The sequence below is a fragment of the Puma concolor genome, chromosome B3, assembly GCF_028749965.1.
Source record: "Puma concolor isolate L17-30 chromosome B3, mPumCon1.1.hap2, whole genome shotgun sequence".
Classification (NCBI taxonomy): Eukaryota; Metazoa; Chordata; class Mammalia; order Carnivora; family Felidae; genus Puma; species Puma concolor.
The window spans coordinates 119657695-119676615 of NC_141672.1; the positions used below are offsets into that span (position 1 = coordinate 119657695).

An 18921-nucleotide genomic window follows, 5' to 3' on the forward strand; every position below is an offset into this window, starting at 1 on the left:
TAGTTGACCATATAACTGTGGGTGCATTTCTGGGTTTTCTGTTCTGTTCCATTGATCTGTGTGTTTGTTTTTGTGCCAGTACCATACTATATTAATGACTACAGCTTTATAACGTAGATTGAAGACTGAGATCGTTATGTCTCAGGCTTTGCTTTTCTTTTTCAGGATTGCTTTGGTATTCGGGGTCTTTTTGGTTGCATACAGTTTTAGGAACGGTTTGTTCTAGCTCTTTGAAAAATGCTGATGGTATTTTTATAGCGGTTGCAGCAAATGTGTAGATTGCTTTGGGTAATATTGACATTTTAACAGTGTTCTTCCAATCCTTGAGCATGGAATGTTTTTCCATTTCTTTGTGTTCTCTTCAGTTTCTTTTATAAGTGTTCTGTAGTTTTCGCAGTACATATTTTTTACCTCTGTAGTTAGGTTTATTCCTAGGTGTCTTACAGTTTTTGATGCAGTTGTAAATGGGATCAATTCCTTGATTTCCCTTTCTGCTGCTTCATTATTGTTGTATAGAAATGCAACAAGGTTCTGTACATTGATTTTATATTCTGCAACTTTGCTGAATTCATGTGTTCTAGCAACTCTTTGGTGGAGTCTTTTGGGTTTTCTACATGGAGTATCATGTCGTTTGCAAATAGTGAAAGTTTGACTTCTTCCTTGCTGATTTGGATGCCTTTTATTTCTTTTTGTTGTCTGATTGCTGAGGCTAAGACTTCCAGTACTATGTTAAATAGTAATATGAGAGTGGACATCCCTGTCTTGTTCCCGACCATAGAGGAAAAGATCTCACTTTTTCGCCATTGAGGATGATATTAGCTGTGGCTCTTTTATATGTGGCCTCTATGATGTAAAGGTATGTTCCATCTATCCCTACTTTTTTAAGGGTTTTTATCAAGGGTGGATGCTGTATTGGGGTGCCTGGGTGGCTCAGTCAGTTAAGCATCTGACTCTTGATTTTGGCTAAGGTCATGATCTCATGGTTCCATGAGTTTGAACCCTGCTTAGGGCTCTGCGCTGACAGTGCAGAGCCTGCTTGGGATTGTCTCTTTCCCTCTCTTTGCCCCTCCCTGCTTGTGCACCTGCTCTCTCTCTCAAAATAAATAAACTTTAAAAAGAATGGATGCTGTATTTTGTGAAATGGTTTTCTGCATATATTGAGAGAATCATATGTATCTTCTCCTTTCTTTTATTAATGTGGTGTATCATGATTGATTTGCGAATATTGAACCAGACCTGCAGCCTAGGAATAAATCCCTCTTGATCATGGTGAATAATTCTTAATGCACTTTGGATTCAATTTGCTACTGTCTTGTTGAGAATTTCTGCATCCATATTTATCAGGGATATTGGCCCATAACTCTTTTTAGTCAGGGCTTTGTCTGGTTTTGGAATCAAGGTAATGCTGGCCTTGTAGAAGGAGTTTGGAATTTTTCCTTTCATTGCTGTTTTTTGAAACAGTTTGAGAAGACTCCACATTAACTTTTCTTTAAATGTCTTGTTGAATTCCCCTGGAAAGCCGTCTGGCCCTGGATGTTTGTTTGATGGGAAATTTTTGATTGTTGATTCAGTTTCTTTGCTGGTTATGTGTCTGTTCAAAGTAACTATTTCTTCCTGTTTCAGTTTTGGTAGTTTGTATGTTTTTAGGAATTTGTCCATTTCTTCCAGATTGGCCAGTTTGGGGCATATAATTTTTCATAATATTCTCTTATAATTATTTGTATTTCTGTGTGTTGATTGTTATCTCTCCTCTTTCATTCATGATTTTATTTATTTGAGTTTATTTTCTTTTAGATAAGTCTGGCTAGGGGTTTATCAATTTTGTTAATTCTTTTGACAAACCAGCTCTTAGTTTTGTTGACCTCTTCTACTGTTCTTTCTTGTTTCTATATCATGTGTTTCTGTTCTAGTCTTTATTATTTCCCTTCTTATGCTTGCTTTAGTCTTTACTTGGTGTTCTTTTCCTAGCTCCTTTAGGTATAGGGTTAGGTTGTATATTGTAGACTTTTCTTGCTTTTTGAAGTAGACCTGTATTGCAATAAACTTCCTTCTTAAGACTGCCTTTGCTGCATCTCAAAGTCATGTTTTCATTTTCATTTGCTTCCATGTACTTTTTTATTTGTTTTTTAATTTCCTGGTTAACGTATACATTCTTTAGTAGAATGTTCTTTAACCTCTGTGTATTTGAGGGCTTTCCATATTTTTTCTTGTGGTTGACTTCAAGTTTCATATTGTTGTCATTTGAAAATATTCATGGTATGATCTCAGTCTTTCTGTATTTGTTGAGGTCTGATTTGTGACCCACTGTGTGATCTATTCTGGAGAATGTTCCATGTGCACTCAAGAAGAATGTGTATTCTGCTGTGTTAGGATGAAATATTCTGAATATATCTGTTAGGTCCATCCAGTCCAGTGTGTCATTCAAAGCCATTATTTCTTTGTTGATTTTCTGCTTAGATGCTCTGCAGTAAGTGTGGTATTAAAGTCCCCTACTCTTATTGTATTATTACCAATGAGTTCCTTTATGGTTGTTATTAATTAATATATTTAGGTGCTTTCAATTTGGGGGCATAAATGTTTATAATTGTTAGATCTTCTTGATGGATAGACCTCTTAATTATGATATAATGCCCTCCTACATCTCTTGTTACAGTCTTTGTTTTAAAATCTAATTTTTATGATATAAGTATGGCTCCTCTGGCTTTCTTTTGATGTCCATTATCATGGTAGATGGTTTTCCATCCCTTCATTTCTAATCTGCAGGTCTCTTTAGCTCTAAAGTGAGTCTCTTGTAAGCAGCATGTAGATAGGTCTTGTTTGTTTGTTTCATAACCATTCTGACACCCTATGTCTTTTGATTGGAGCATTTAGACCATTTACATTAGAGTGATTTTTTTAAAATGTTTTATTTTGTTTCTGAGAGAGAGCGAGTGAGGGAGAGGGAGACAGAGTCCAAGCAGGGGAGGAGTAAAGAGAGAGGGAGACATCTGAAGCAGGCTCCAGGCTCTGAGCTGTCAGCACAGAACCTGACATGGGGCTCGAACTCATGCAAGATCATGACCTGAGCCAAAGTCAGACACTTAATCAACTGAGCCACCCAGGCACTCCCAGAGTGATTATTGATAGACATGAATTTACTGCTTTTGTGTTACCTGTAGATTTGGTGCTTCTAGTGATGTTCCCTGGTCCTTTATAGTCTTTGTTGCTTTTGGTCTTTTTTTCCCCCCACTGAAAGAGTCCCCTATAATATTTTTTGCAGGTCAGGTTTTGTAGACATGAACTCCTTTTGTTTTTGTTTGGGAAAGTATTTATCTCTCCTTCTATTCTAAATGACAGCCTTGGTGTATAAAAGATTCTTGGCTTTATATTTTTTCCCATTCAGTATGGTGACTGTATCCTGCCACTCCCTTCTGGCCTGCTGAGTTTCTGTGGAGAGGTCTGCTGCAAACCTGATCTATTTTCCCTTGTAGGTTAAAGACTTTTTTTTCCCTTGCTGCTTTCAGGATTCTTTCCTTGTCTGTGTATTTTGTGAATTTGACTATAATATGTCTTGGTGATGGCTGGCTTTTGTTGAATTTAATGGCAGTTCTGTGCTTCTTAGATTTTGATGTCTGTTTCCTTCCCCACATTAGGGAAATTTTCAGTTATCATTTGCTCAAATAAACTTTCTGCCCCTTTTGTCTTTCTTCATCTTCAGAGATGCCCATGACACGAATGTTATTACAATTTAAGGAGTTGATAAGTTCTGTATGTCTACATTTGTGATACAATATGTTTCTGTCTCTGTTGTTTTCAACTTCATTGTTTTTCATAATTGTATCTTATCTGTCACTGATTCGTTCCTCTGCTTCATCTGTCCTCCCTGTCCTGACATCCATTCAGGTTTGTACCTTGGTTATAGCATTTTTAATTTTGGTCTAAGTTTTGAGTTCTTTTATTACTGCAGTAAGGGATTCTCTAGTGTCTTCTATGCTTTTTTTTAAAGCCCAGGTGGCATCCTCATAATTGTTGTTTTAATTCAAGTTCAGACATTTAACTTATATCTGTACTGAATAAATCCCTGGCCATGACTTCTTCCTCTTTCTTCTAGGATGAATTCCTCCGTCTTGGTAGATTTTCAAGGTAAAAAAACAAAACTAAGCAAAAATGGAAGCTATATCCTAGGTGTGTTTTGGTCTGATTATTAAAAGAATCTGGATCATGTATATGTATATGTATGTGGATGTGGATATATGTATGTATTTATAATATAAAATAAAATAAATTTTAAAATAAAAAATTAAAAACTTGCTTTTTCTGTATCCCAAGGTGGGAGAAAACCAAAAAAGCTAGATCCTATTTCCCCTAGAGCTGAAACTTTGTAGTACTCTATGATCAGTAGACTTTGTGTGTGCAAAGGGTTTATGCTGGTCCTCTAGGGGTTGGACCTACTGCGCTGATTCTCAGGGGGAGATGTGCCTGCAGAGCACAGGTCAGGAGACTTGGTGTAAGCAGCTCCAGCTTCCACTTTGATGGCACTTATTTGCTCATTGAAGTTGGTCAGTGCTAATGGGTGTGGTGAAAATGGTGTTGTCCCACTTTCTCGTCCTCAGAGCAGGGATCTTGCGCCTGCCACTCTTTAGGAAGCCCTTGTAGAAGAGCAAACAATCACCTCTTTCGTGTCCCTGGCTTCTGCCAGATCCTTGCCTTCACCCTGCCTGCATCTGAGCTGTCTGCCTGCCAGGCAGCACATCATTCCTGTGTTCTATTTCAGGCACATGGCTAGGTTTCCAAATTTTATTAGAGATCCATTGTGTGGACCTGCACTGGTCCTCTGGGGGAGGATCTTACACTGTGGCCAGTGCCAGCTTCTCCCAGAAATTGGTTACACAATTGCCCAGCAGCTGGGAGTTCATGGTAAAGCACAGCAGAAAGCCGGCACCAAGGCTTGCTGCTCTCAGCCAGAGTCCCTGTTCCTATTTAGTGAATGGGCAGTTCACTGGCATCCACTGGGTCTTTTGCCCCAGAGAGACCTTGCCACCTTTCCCAAATGCACTCTAAGCAGGGGAACTACTTCCCATGTGACCCCAGGGATACTTAGACCATGCTGCCTCTACCGGGTCTCTGCCCTCCTTCCCCATGGGAGCACCACTGAACCTACCAGGCACAATCCTGGAGATGGTGCACACCTCCAGAACTTCAGACTTTGTGCTCCTCTGCTTATAAAAACTTGTGGTGTTCAGCTCCTTCCCTTCCTCAGTCAGTGGTTTTGGGCAAGTTTTTCTTGTACAATTCCCCATATGCACTTTCAGTCTTTCTTTTTCGCCCCTCTCTTGGCAGTCAGGGCTCCCTCCCCATCACAGCACCCACAGCTCTTCTCTCCCCAGATCAACTGTCTGCAGCTCCTCCCCTCCACTATGTGGCTATTTTTTCACCTCTAATTGAGCATTTTTGCTCTCTTAGTTCTCAGATCGATTTCTTGGGTGTTCAAAATTATATATTTATCTAGCTGCGTTTGAGCGATGAAGCAAGCTTAGGGTTTCCCTACTCCTCTGCCATCTAAACTCCTCCTCCTGCCTTATTTTCTTTCTACATATGCATATACACATATAAGTATACAAAGATATTTTTAGGTATATATGTAATTTTTTTACATAATTTCATTCGAGTAGAAGACTAATCTGCTTTAATAAAGACAACAAAAATGATTTTGAGAACACGGAATTTTATTTTTTACAGTATTGCCCTGATATTAACAGTAGAAGTATTCAGGGTAGATTTATTCCATGTTGTCTTTCCTTTTTTCTTTCCTTCTTTCTATTTTATTTGGGTGTAGTTGACACTCAATGTTATATTAGTGTCTGGTGTAGATCTTAGTGATTTGACAAATTTATGCATTATGCTGTGTTCACCACACATGTAACTACTTACTGTCTGTCCTATTACATGGCTAATACAATATCATTTGCTCTATTACATATGCTGTGCCTTTTATCCCTGTGACTTAGTCATTTCATAACTGGAAGTGTGTATCTTCTACTCCCCTTCATCTATTCACCCCTCTCCCCCTGTTAACTATGAGTTTGTTCTGTGTATTTATAGGCGTGATTCTTTTTATTTTTTTTCTGATTCCAGTTTATGAGTGGAATCAAATGCCATTTCGTTTTTCAGCGACCCATCTTTCTCTGTCATCCTGTAGTATATGCCCTCTCCTTCAGGCTCAGAGCTGTGTTAGAGTGTTCCAGTCTGCTGAAGAGGAATAAAGTGAATGGACCTTCAAACACTGAGCATGCATTCATATTCTATTGATTAGAATTCAGTCAGGCTATTTCTAGCTATAAGAGGGACTTATAGGACTAGGAAATTCACTAAGGAATAATGTGACTTTCTAAGGCTCTATTACTGTACAGTGTCCAGTGGAAGTTTTCCCTGTGTCCTCTATTACATGCCCATGTCAGGTGAACCTAGAGGCTTGATCAGAGTAAGGTTCAACCGAAATCCGTAATTTGTATTGAGTTCTATAATTGGGAAATCTATAGTTGGTGTTCAGTTCTTTCACCAAGATGAACATAATGTCTTGATTGTCTTTCTTTTTCTTATATTGATGTATTAGCTATTAATTAATGGATACCTATACCCATGAATTAATGGATAGGGGTATATTCCAATTTTATATTTCATTTTCATTTACTATTTGTGTATATTTATAAAGAGATGCTTTCCCTCATCTACTATTTGGTTACTGAATGGCAGGATAAATTTTTTTTTGCCACTTTTAAAAATAATGAATTTGTTCTCTAATATCCTGCAAAGACATCCAACTAGTTTTTTTTAATGTTTTTTTTTAATTTTTAATGTTTTATTTATTTTTGAGAGAGAAAGAGGCAGAGCATGAGCAGGGGAGGGACAGAGAGAGAGGGAGACACAGAACCCAAAACAATATCCAGGCTCCAAGCTGTCAGCATAGACCCCAATGCAGGGCTTGAACCCATGAACTGAGAGATTATGACCTGAGCTGAAGTCAGATGGTTAACTGACTAAGCTACCCAGGCATCCCTTAAATGTGTATTATTGAAAACTCATGGATTTAAATACTTTTGATGGGTTTCAGTCATTGCAAATTTTCTTTTTTGAAGCTCAAATTATGCCATATTTTGATCAGTAGGAGTCTCTTAAAAAGTTTGCTATCAAATTCTTTTGACATGAGCCTCGTTGAATTTGATAGTTATCCTGCTACTTTGTATGGCAATTTTTTTACCCTTATGATCAGTTATGTCACTGGAAGTCCTTGTTACTTTTAAGAAATGGTATATTAGCATACTTAACCTGGCAGGGGAGATACCATGATCAGGAAGGTGGTTTTCCCAGGGCGAGGCTTATCCATTGCACTCGGGATGTGCTGACCTCTGCGATTTCCCCAAATGTGGGAAACTCGACTGCATAATTTGTGGTAGTGGGGGACTGTGTTCACGCTTTCCCCTGATTAAAAAAAAAAAAGAAATGGTATATTAGGGTTGCTAATTACTATTGAGTAGGTCATTGTGAACAGAATTAGGAAATAAATAAAATGTATGTGATCTGTATATGAACTCTGTATTTGCACTCATATATATTTATGTGTGTGTGCATATGTTTTATTTTTTCTTTAAATATGATGGGCTCATGAATTCTTAAAATTTAAATTTAGGACTATAGGCATTTTATTTAACCTCTTCTGTATTTTAACTGTATCTCTTTCTTCCATACCAAAAATTCAGAGAATCGAAGACACAGAGAATGATACAATTATAATATCCATAATCTCCTTTACTTCATCCCACATTACACACAAACTGGCTTAGAATGACATTACCACTACTCCTACTACCAATGTAATTGCTGAGAACAGTTTAAAATTTTGTTCATAAGTTTTCCCCATTCTTTCCGCCTTTTTCAATAGTAATACTGTGAAAAATCTGAGGCACAGCCATGATATACTATTTTCTTTAGCCTTTAACTACCAGTTTAGTCTTAGTTCTGTAAGTTTGTAATTGTTAATACTAGTCCTTATGTCTATGTCTTTCTAGTCATTTTAGTTTTCTAAGGCTTGTTTTTTTTATTACCTCTTAAGTTTTTATTTTGTTAAATTTTTGAACTTTTTTCTTTTAATCTTATTTAAAATTAATACCATTATAATTAGCATCCAGTGTTATATTATTTTCAGGTATACAATATACTGATTTAGCAGTCTATACATTACTCAGTGCTCCTTATGTTAAGTGTACTTTCAAGCCCCTTCACTTGTTTCACCCATCGCCCCACCCACTCCCCTCTGATAACCACCAGTTTTCTGTATTTAAGAGTCTGGTTTTTTGTTTGTCTCTTTATTCCTTTGTTCATTTGTTTTGGTTCTTAAATTCCACATATGAGTGACATTATAAGATATTTTCCTTTCTCTGACTGCCTTATTTTGCTTGGCATTATACCTTGTAGATCTAGCCATGTTGTTTCAAATGGCAAGATTTCATTTTTCATATGGGTAATATTACACACACGCACACACCACATCATCTCTATCATTTCAACTGTTGATAGGCACTTGGGTTGCTTCCATAATTTGGATATTGTAAATAATGCTACAGTAAACATAGGGGTGCATATATATGTTTTTGAATTAGTGTTTTTATATTCTTTGGGTTAATACATAAAGTAGTACACTTACTGGATCAAAGGTAATTTATTTTTAATTTTTTGAGGACCTTCCATACTGTTATCCACAATGTCTGCACTAGTTTGCATTCCCACCAATAGTACATGAGCATTCCTTTTCCTCTGTATCCTCTCCAATACTTATATCTTGTATTTTTTATTTTAGCTCTTCTGACAGGTGTGAGTTGGTATCTCACTGTGGTTTTGATTTGCATTCCCCTGATGATGCATGATGTTGAGCATCTTTTCATGTACCTGTTGGACATTTGTATGTCATCTTTGAAGAAATGTTTGTTAATGTCTTCTGCCAAGTTTTAATTGGATTTGTTTTTGGGGTGTTGACTTGTGTAAGTTCCTTATCTGTTTTGGATACTAACCCTTTATCGGATATGGCCCATTTTGTAAGGTTGCCTTTAATTTTGTTGATTGTTTCCCTTGCTGTGCAAAAGCTTTTTATTTTGATAAAGTCCTGGTAGTTTATTTTTGCTTGTGTTGCCCTTGTATGGGGAGACATATCTAGAAAAATGTTGCTACAGACAATGTCAAAGAAATTGCTGTGTATGTTCTCTTCTAGGATTATCATGGTTTCAGGTCTCACATTTAGTTCTTTAATCCATTTTGAGTTTATTTTTGTTTATAGTGGAAGTAAGTGGTCTGGTTTTGTTCTTTTGCATATAGCTGTACTCTTTTCCCAGCACCATTTGTTGAGGAGACTGTCTTTTTCCCATTGCATATTCTTGCCTCTTTTGTGGAAAATAATTGCCCATATAGTTTTGGGGTTATTTTTGGGGTCTCTATTCTTACCCATTGATCTATGTGTCTATTTTTGTGCCATACTATGCGGTTTTAATTTCTACGGCTTGGTAGTTTATCTTGAAATCTGGGGTTATGAAACCTCCAGTTTTGTTCTCTTTCAAGTTTCTTTGGCTATTGGGGGCCTTTTGTGATCCCGTACACATTTTAGGATTATTCATTCTAGTACTGTGAAAAATGTTGTTGATACTTTGATAGGGATTACATTAAGTCTGTAAATTGCTTTGGTTTGGATGGCCATTTCAACAATATTTTTTCTCCCAATCCATTAGCATGGAATGTTTTTCCCTTTGTTTGCATCGTCTTCAATTTCTTCCATCAATGTTTATAGTTTTCAGGATACAGGTCTTTTACCTCCTTGGTAAAGTTTATTCCTAGATATTTTGTTATTTATGGTGCAGTTATAAATGGAATTGTTTTCATAATTTCTCTTTCTTCTACTGTTTTTTTAGTGTATAGAAATGCAACTGATTTCTGTGTATTGATTTGGTGTCCTGTGACCTTAATCAATTCATTTATTATTTCTAGGAGTTTTTTGATGGTGTCTTTAGGGTTTTCTATAGAATACCATGTCATATGCAAGTAGTGAATGTTTTGCTTAATTCTGTACCAGTTTGGTTGCCTTTTATTTCTTTTCCTTGTCTAATTGCTGTGGCTAAGATTTCTAGGACTATGTTGAGTAAAACTGATAATAGTGGACATCCTTGTCTTGTTTCTGATCTAAGGGGAAAAGCACTTAGTTTTTACCATCAAGTATGATGTTAGCTGTGAGTTTTTCATAGATGACCTTTATTGTGTTGAAGTATGTATCTTGTAAATCTCTTATGTTGACAGTTCTTGTGACTGGATATTACACTTTATCAAATACTTTTTCTGCATCTGTTGAAATGATCATGTGATTTTTATCCTTTCTCTTGTTGATTTGATGTATCATATTGATGGATTTGTGAATATTGAAATACCCTTGTATCCCAGAAATAAATCCCACTTGATCATGGTGAATAATTTTTTTTAATGTATTGGTGGATTCGGTTTGCTTATATTTTGTTGAGAATATTTGCATGTATGATCATTAGAGATACTGGCCTGTCATTCTTTGTTTTTAGTGTTGCCATCTGGTTTTGATATGGTGATAATGCTGGCGTCATAAAATGAAACTGAAATGTTACTCTTCTATTGTTTAAATAGTTTGAGAAGAATAGATATTAAGTCTCTTTGAATGTTTGATAGAATTCATCTGTCAAGCCATCTGGTCCTAAACTTTTGTTTGTTGGGAGTTTTTTATTAGTAATTCACTTTCATTGCTGGTGATCAGTCTTTTCAAATTTTCTATTTCTTCCTGATTGAGTTTTGGTAGGTTATATATTTCTAGGAATTTACCCATTTCTTCATTGTTGCCTAGTTAGTTTGCATATATTTTTTCATATTACTCTCTTATAATTGTATTTCTGTGGTGTTGATTGTTATTTCTCTCTTTAATTCTTGATTTTGTTTATTTGAGTCCTCTCTTTATTTTGATGAGTCTGGGTAGAAGTTTATCATTTTTTTTTTCTTTTTCTTTTTTTCAAAAAACAATCTTCTGGTTTCATCAATCTGTTCTGTGTTTTTTTTACTTTCTATTTTATTTATTTATGTTCTCATCTTTTATCATTTCCTTCCTTCTACTGGTTTTGGGGTTTTTTTTCTTACTTACTTACTTACTTACTTTATTTTTAGCTCCTTTAGATATAAAGTTCAGTTGTTTATTTGAGATTTTTCTTGCTTCTTGAGTAGGCCTGTATTAGTATAAACTTCCTCTTAGTGCCACTTTTGCTGCATCCCTATGATTTTCAACTGTCGTGTTTTTATTTTCATTTGTATCCATGTTTTATTGATTTCCTTCTTGCTTTCTTGATTGACCCATTCATTGCTTAATAGCATGTTATTTAACCTCCATGTATCTATGTTCTTTCTAGAACTTTTCTTCTGGTTAATTTCTAGTTTCATAGCATTGTGGTGAGAAAAGATGGATGATAGGACTTCCTTTTTTTGAATTTGTTAACACTTGTTTTTTGGCCTTATATGATCTATTAAGAATATTCCATGTATACTGGAAAAGAAATTGTGTTCTGTTTTAGGATGGAATGTTCTGAATATATCTATTAGATCCATCTGGTCCAGTGTGTCATTCAAACCCAGTTTTCTTGTCGATTTTCTGTTTGGATGAACTGTTCATTGATGTAAGTGGTGTTTTAAAGCCTCCTACTATTACTGAATTACTACTGATTACTGCCTTCATGTTTGTTAATAGTAGCTTTATGTATTTGAGTGCTTTCCTATTGGGTGCATAAATATTTACAATTGTTATATATTCTTGTTGGATGTTTCCTTTATGATCATATAGCATCCTTCTTTGTCTCTTCTTACAGTCTTTGTTTTAAAGTTTATTTTGTCCTGGAAAAGTTTTGCTACCCTGGCTTTCTTTTCATGCCATTTGCATGATGAACACTTTTCCATACTTTCACTTTAAATCTTCTTGTGTCTTCAGGTCTGAAATGAGTCTCTTACAGGCAGCATATGGATTGGTCTTGCTTTTTATTCATTCCGTCCCCCTATGTATTTTGATTGAACTGGTATTTCCATTTACATTCACAGTAATTATTGATAGGTATGTACTTTTATTAGCATTTTTTTTTACTAGCTTTATGGTTGTCTTTGCAGTTTTTCTCTGTTCCTTTCTTTTGCTCTCTCCTCTCACAGTGCTCTGCTTTCTTTAGTAATGTATTTGGATTTCTTTCTCTTTATTTTTTGTATATCTATTAACAGTTTTTGATTTGTGGTTACCATTAGGTTTATGTATAATATATTATGCATATAGCCATCTTAAAGTTTGAACCCATTCTCAAATCACTTAATTTTTACTTCTCTCCCCACCACTTTTTAAATGTATGGTGTCATACTTTATATCTTTGTATTTTGTGAATCCCTTGACTGATTTTTATAGATGTACTTAATTTTACTGCTTTTGTGCTACCTACTTTTCTTATTCCTGCTTATGGTCTTTCCTTTCCATCAAAGAATGTCCTTTAACATTTCTTGTAGGCAGGCTTAATGGTGATGAATTTCTTTAACTTCTGTTTGGGAAACTCTTTGCCTCTTCTTGCTGCATAGAGTATTCTTTTTTTTTTTTTTTTTTTTAATTTTTAACGTTTATTTATTTTTGAGACAGAGCATGAACGGGGGAGGGTCAGAGAGAGGGAGACACAGAATCTGAAACAGGCTCCAGGCTCTGAGCTGTCAGCACAGAGCCTGACGCGGGGCTCGAACTCATGGACCGCAAGATCATGACCTGAGCTGAAGTTGGCCACTTAACCGACTGAGCCACCCAGGCGCCCCTGCATAGAGTATTCTTGGTTGCAGGTTTTTTCTTTCAGCACTTTGAATATATCATGCCACTCCCTCTGGCCTGCAAAGTTTCTGCTGAAATATTCGCTGATAGCATTATGGGGTTTCCCTTGTATGTAACTGTTTTCTTTTGCTGCTTTTAAATTCTCTTTATTGACCCAGCAATAGCACTGCTAGGAATTTACCCAAGGGATACAGGGGTGCTGATTCATAGGGTACTTGTAGCCCAGTATTTATAGCAGCACTTTCAACAATAGCCAAATTATGGAAAGAACCTAAATGCCCATCAACTGATGAATGGATAAAGAAGTTGTGGTTTATATATACAATGGAATACTACTTGGCAATGAGAAAGAATGAAATATGGCCTTTTGTAGCAACATGGATGGAACTGCAGAGTGTTATGCTAAGTGAAATCAGTCAGGCAGAGAAAGACAGATACCATATGTTTTCAGTCTTATGTGGATCCTGAGAAACTTAACAGAAGACCATGGGGGAGGGAAGGGGGAAAAAAGTTACAGAGAGGGAAGGAGGCAAACCGCAAGAGACTCTTAAAAACTGAGAATAAACTGAGGGTTGATGGGGAGTGGGAGGGAGGGAAAGTGGGTGATGGGCATTGAGGAAGGCACCTGTTGGGATACGCACTAGGTGTTGTATGGAAACCAATTTGACAATAAATTTCATATTAAAAAATAATTTAAATAATCTCTTTATCACTACATTTTGCCATTTGAAATACTCTCTGTTTTTGTTTGGACCTCCTTGGATTGATTTTGTTGTGGGATCTCTGTGCCCCCTGGATCTGGATTTCTGTTTCCTTCCCCAGATTCAGAAAGTTTCCATCTATTATTTCTCCAAATAAATTTTCTGTTCCCTAGTCTCTTCCCTTTCTGGGACCCCTGTAATGCAGATGTTTTTGTGCTTGATGGTGTCCTGAGTTCCTTTTATTATTCTCAATTTTTATTTGTCTTTTTCTTTCTCCTGTTCAGCTTGATTGCTTTCCATTACTCTGTCATCCAGGTTTTTCATCCATTCTTTTAGTCTACTATTTATTAGCTCTAGTGTATTTTTAATTTTAACTACTAAGTTTTCCATCTCTGACTGGTTTCTTTTTATGTTTTCTATATCTTTGTTGAGGGTGTTACTGAGATCCTCACTCTTTTTTTTTTTTTTCAAGTCTGGTGAGTGTCTTTATGATTGTTACTTTAAATTTCTATCAGGCATATTACTTCTGTCCATTCATTTAGTCTTCTTACTCTGATTTGTCCTGTTCTTTCATTTGAAATGTATTCCTCTGTCTCCTTATTTTGTTTGATTCTCTGTGTTTCTTTGTGTGTTTTAGGAAAGTCAGCTACAGCTCCTGATCTTACTTATGATGAAGAGGTGCTATAGTGCCCTGTATTGCAATGTCCCCTGTTCACCTGAATCTGGCGCTTCATGGGTATCTCCTGTGTGCATTGCATGTGCTTTACTATTGTGTCTGAGCTGGGTTTGCCTTAAGCATAGTAGCCTGCAAAGTCTCTGTTTTTTGTGGTCAGCGTTTCGTCTCTGAGTTGTTAGTAGGCCAGTGTGGGTCTGCCTAAGCTTGAGTTGGCTTAAACCATGCATTTGTCAGAGCCACCATAGCACCACACTGCAGGGCACTTGCCCTGTATTGTCTCCTGGGAAGCTTCGGTTGGTGGGTAGGGCCTGCAGTCAGACCAGATGTCTGCTCCAACCCAGTGCTGGGGCTGCCACCTTACTGGTTTGTGTGTTTTTCTGCCCCTCTCCCCAGGGTCAGAGTCACTTTGGTACGATGCTGACCTCTTCCAGGGCCACTTACACACTGTCACACCTGTGGTGCTACTTTCGTTGGACTCTTGTCAAGGGTGTGTTGGAGGGTGTGGGTCCATAGGAGAACATGGAGGCAGCGCATGCTGTTAGCAAGCTACGTGGAGAGTGTTTGGGCTGTGCTGTTTCCCATGTGTCCCTGTATCTTGGTGAGGGGAGGGGAGGGAAATGGCACCACCAGCTCTTTTGTTCTTGAAGAAGTCTTCCTAAGATGCCTGCCCCTCTAGCACATGCTCTGAGACTAGTCAACAAACCTCACTTCCATAAACCCCAGGTGTGTTTCAAACTGCCATTTCTGTGCTATATTGCAGTGAGGGCCATGTGGCTCTTGACCATGTCTCCACCCTTCCTACCCTCTTCTCTGCATTAGGTTTGGAGAGCTGCCAGTCTTCTGGGTGGTTTCTGGGTTATTTATGCACATGTGTTTGTTATTTAGGTGTACCTATGTGAGGAGGTGAGCCTAAGATCCTTCTACTCTTCCATCTTTCCTTGGGATCCTCAGGGGCTTGTTCTTTAGTTGATTCCACAGGAGGATCTTATGAATATAATATTCTCTGAGTTTTTTTAATGTTGATAACATTTATCTGTGACTTAATTCCTGAAAGTTGGTTTTACCAGATATAAAATCTTTAGCTCATATTTCTTTCTTTGAAAATACTAAATATATTGCTTCATTTTCTCCTGCCATAAAATGTTGCTGTCAAGAAGGCTGCTGGTAATCTCATTTTTCCCTTGTAACTCACTTGTTTTTTCCCCTATATGTTCAAGTAATTTTTCCTTTTTCTTCTAAGTCCAAAAGTTGTAATAGGATATATCTTGGCTTTAGCTGCTCTGGGTCAGTATTTTTGGGCATGCGGTGTACCCTTTTAGTATTTAATTATATTCTCTTCAGGAGAGTTTTCTTGAATTATAGTTTTTATTATTTGATCTCTTCCCTTGCTTTGGTTTTCTTTTTTAACAGCCTTTATTTACATCTTTGCCCATCTTTCATATTTCCACTTACTCTCAACTCCTTTTTCTTTATATCTTTGGATATAAACATTTTTCTCCTTTCATCTTTTATTTGTCTTTTGCATTATTTGTTGTTTGTTCTTTCTTCTGTGTCTTCTATTTTATTAACATTTCTTAAGTGTTAGTTTTTCATTTTCTTTTTTTTTTTTATTTTTTTTTCAACGTTTTTTATTTATTTTTGGGACAGAGAGAGACAGAGCATGAACGGGGGAGGGGCAGAGAGAGAGGGAGACACAGAATCGGAAACAGGCTCCAGGCTCCGAGCCATCAGCCCAGAGCCTGACGCGGGGCTCGAACTCACGGACCGCGAGATCGTGACCCGGCTGAAGTCGGACGGTTAACCGACTGCGCCACCCAGGCGCCCCTCATTTTCAATCTTCTTTGAATCTCATGACCTAAATTCTAAATTATTAAGATGGTGAATTGTGTTGTTTTCTCATGCCTTATACCCCTTGAAAAATTTGTTTTAGCTTGTTTTAAAATGGAGAGTAAAATTTGGATTTAGCCCGTGCATGTTTTTTGGTGTATTTTCATTGTTTGTATTGTTGCTTAATTTTAGCTATTTTTTAAAAATAATTTTGGCTATTGGCCTTGATACTTTTAGGGTGGAATTGGTTTTATAAGTCTTTTAGATTCAGTTGTGATTTGGCATAGGTATTCAAATTTCCTGGAGCTCCTTTTCTGTTATTTTTGTATAAAATAGAGTAACTTGATTTCTGAAATTTCTTTATTCTCTTTCCTTGCTCTTCTTTTGTCTACACTTTTTCCCCCTTTATCTTTATTATCTCTAGTTGGCACATTTAAATTCCTTTTGCAGCAGTTTTCCCATGGCTCAGTTTTGAGAGTTCATTGGGACTAGCCTTCACCAAAGTATTAAGTCCTTAATGCAGCTGTTTCTTTCACTGCCTTCGGAGTGGGCAAACTTCTCTCCATTTTAGATGCTCTTCTCAAATTGGCCTATTGAATTCTCCAATGGAAAATGGTTCCTTTTCTAGAATTCTGATGTGAAGTTCATTATTCACTTTTTGTTTCCCTTGATTTCTCCTTCAAAGACACTGAAACTCTGCTGATGTATTGGTAATTTGACCTTACCTACTTGGTGTGGGGTTTAGGGGGATACATTGTCACCTTGTTTTGTTGTAAATATTTTCTGTGGGTTTTGCTGTTGATATATAATCGCTTTTTCTGTTTTATATGATAATTTAGAGAGAAGCTAAATTTTTTACTGTTTATTTTTGAGAGAGGTAGACAGAGCATGAGGGAGCAGGGGCAGAGACAGAGGGAGACACAGAATCTGAAGCAAGCTCCAGGCTCTGAGCTGCCAGTACAGAACCCAGTGTGTGGCTCAAACTCACCAACTGTGAGATCATGACCTCAGCCAAAATTGGACTTTTAACTGATTGAGCCCCCCAGATGCCCCTAGAGAGAATCTAAAATTTTGCTGCCACTGCCTTCATCTACTTCCAATTTTCTGTTTATAAGGATTTTAATGACTAATATTTCCTCATGGAAATATGCCATAATTTCATCAGCCACTCCTTAGTGTTGAAAAACCTTTACATACACCTTCTATCTTCAGAAGCCATCTCAGTACCTTCCTGTATAAAGTCTCCATAGTTTTAATGGAAAAATGACTATTAATTATCCTCTGTCACGTCCCACAGTGTGTTTCTTTTATCACCCAAAATTGATTTGTTTCTTATAGAAGCTAAAATATAATGCAAATCACTAGACGGAAACGTATAAAAACTTGAAATCTGTTTATAGAAAGCTGGACAAAAGACACATTTTAAGTCACAGAGGACAAAATATAAATGGTCTAACATACTAACACCAGTGTTTCAGCCAACGAATTGATAGATTTACAAACAAAATAGAAACACTAGGTAGTGGCAAATCACTTGTGGGCATGTAAATTAATTCCCAGTTTGGTTGTTCAATTTGGGAATACTTATAAAAATCCTTAAAAATATGTGTATTCTGTGATATACGAATTTCATTTTTATGATTTGATCAAAGGGAAAATAGATTATGTGTTTAAAATCTTAACTGTAGGAATATTTGTTGCACTGGCATTTATAATATTGATAGTAAAAGTTATCTAGATATCTAACAATAAAGTAGTAAAATTAGGTATATTCATGAAATGGAATAACTGATAGCCACTAGATTATGTTGTAGAATATTATTTAATAGAATGTACTTGAAATTTTAAATTTAAAAAATTTATAAAATATTATAAATGGCATATCCCACATATAAAAACACACAAAGAATATAGGATATATTCATATAATTATTTTTAGGTGTTAGTATTTTATGAGATTTTTTATTTCTTAATTTTTATTTATATATTCTATAATTGACACATACTGATTTTGTATTAGGATAGAACTTACTTTTGGGCACCTTAATCAACTGTAAGTTGATTAAGCATCTGGCTCTTGACTTTAGCTCAGGTCATGATCTCGCGGTTTGTGGGTTAGAACCTCACGTCAGGCTCTGCGCTGGCAGTGTGGAGCCCGCTTAGGAGTCTCTCTTTCTGCCCCTCCCCCACTGGTGTGCTCTGTCTCTCTCTCTCTCTCTCTTTCTCTCAAAATAAATTTAAAAAAAAGTTTTTTTAAAAAGATAAAACTAAGTCAAATAAAAATATATTCTCATTTGTTTTTAGTTTTGAGATTTTTGAAAATGTTAACATTAACGTGAATGCATAATTCATGTGTGTAGATGTATTGTTCTTTAAGAAGATAGGATTTTTGATAGTTCTAGATAAAGTCCAAGATTTTCTATATAGTGTCTACCTTTGTGTATAGTGATCTTTAGTGGATTCTATTAGATATGTAAATGACATTTACATATAACTTAAAATAGTATAATTGGACCTTCCATAAAGTAGAAGGTGTCATTTGGAATATTCTTTTTTCCTGGTGCAGAAATAGAAATTAACATGTCAGACTCAGTCTACATCGGCAGTGTTGGGGGAGGGGAATAGCGTGGTCTTGTGAAATCAGCTAGTTTGACCTTGAGCTTTGTGGCTGTGGACATAATACCAAACCTCTCTGAACCATTATTAAGTATCTTGTAAAATGTAAACATATTACCACCTGTTTTGTGGTATTGTGATGATTATAGAAAATAATGTGTTCAGGTTAGCCCTTTGCTGATCATGCATTAAGTATTCAAAAATGGTAACATGGATAATGATTTCACATATGA

General features: G+C 36.4%; 1 protein-coding gene and 1 non-coding gene across 6 annotated transcripts in view; both read left to right on the plus strand.

Moving 5' to 3' along the window:
* The window catches only part of SCAPER (S-phase cyclin A associated protein in the ER), a 505214-nt gene that overhangs the window by 209855 nt on the left and 276438 nt on the right, over nt 1-18921 (plus strand). The gene's annotated exons all lie outside the window — the stretch shown is intronic.
* Nucleotides 7297-7461, plus strand: LOC112856621 (U1 spliceosomal RNA). The gene has a single exon (XR_003223176.1). It is a non-coding gene; the product is annotated as a U1 spliceosomal RNA (small nuclear RNA).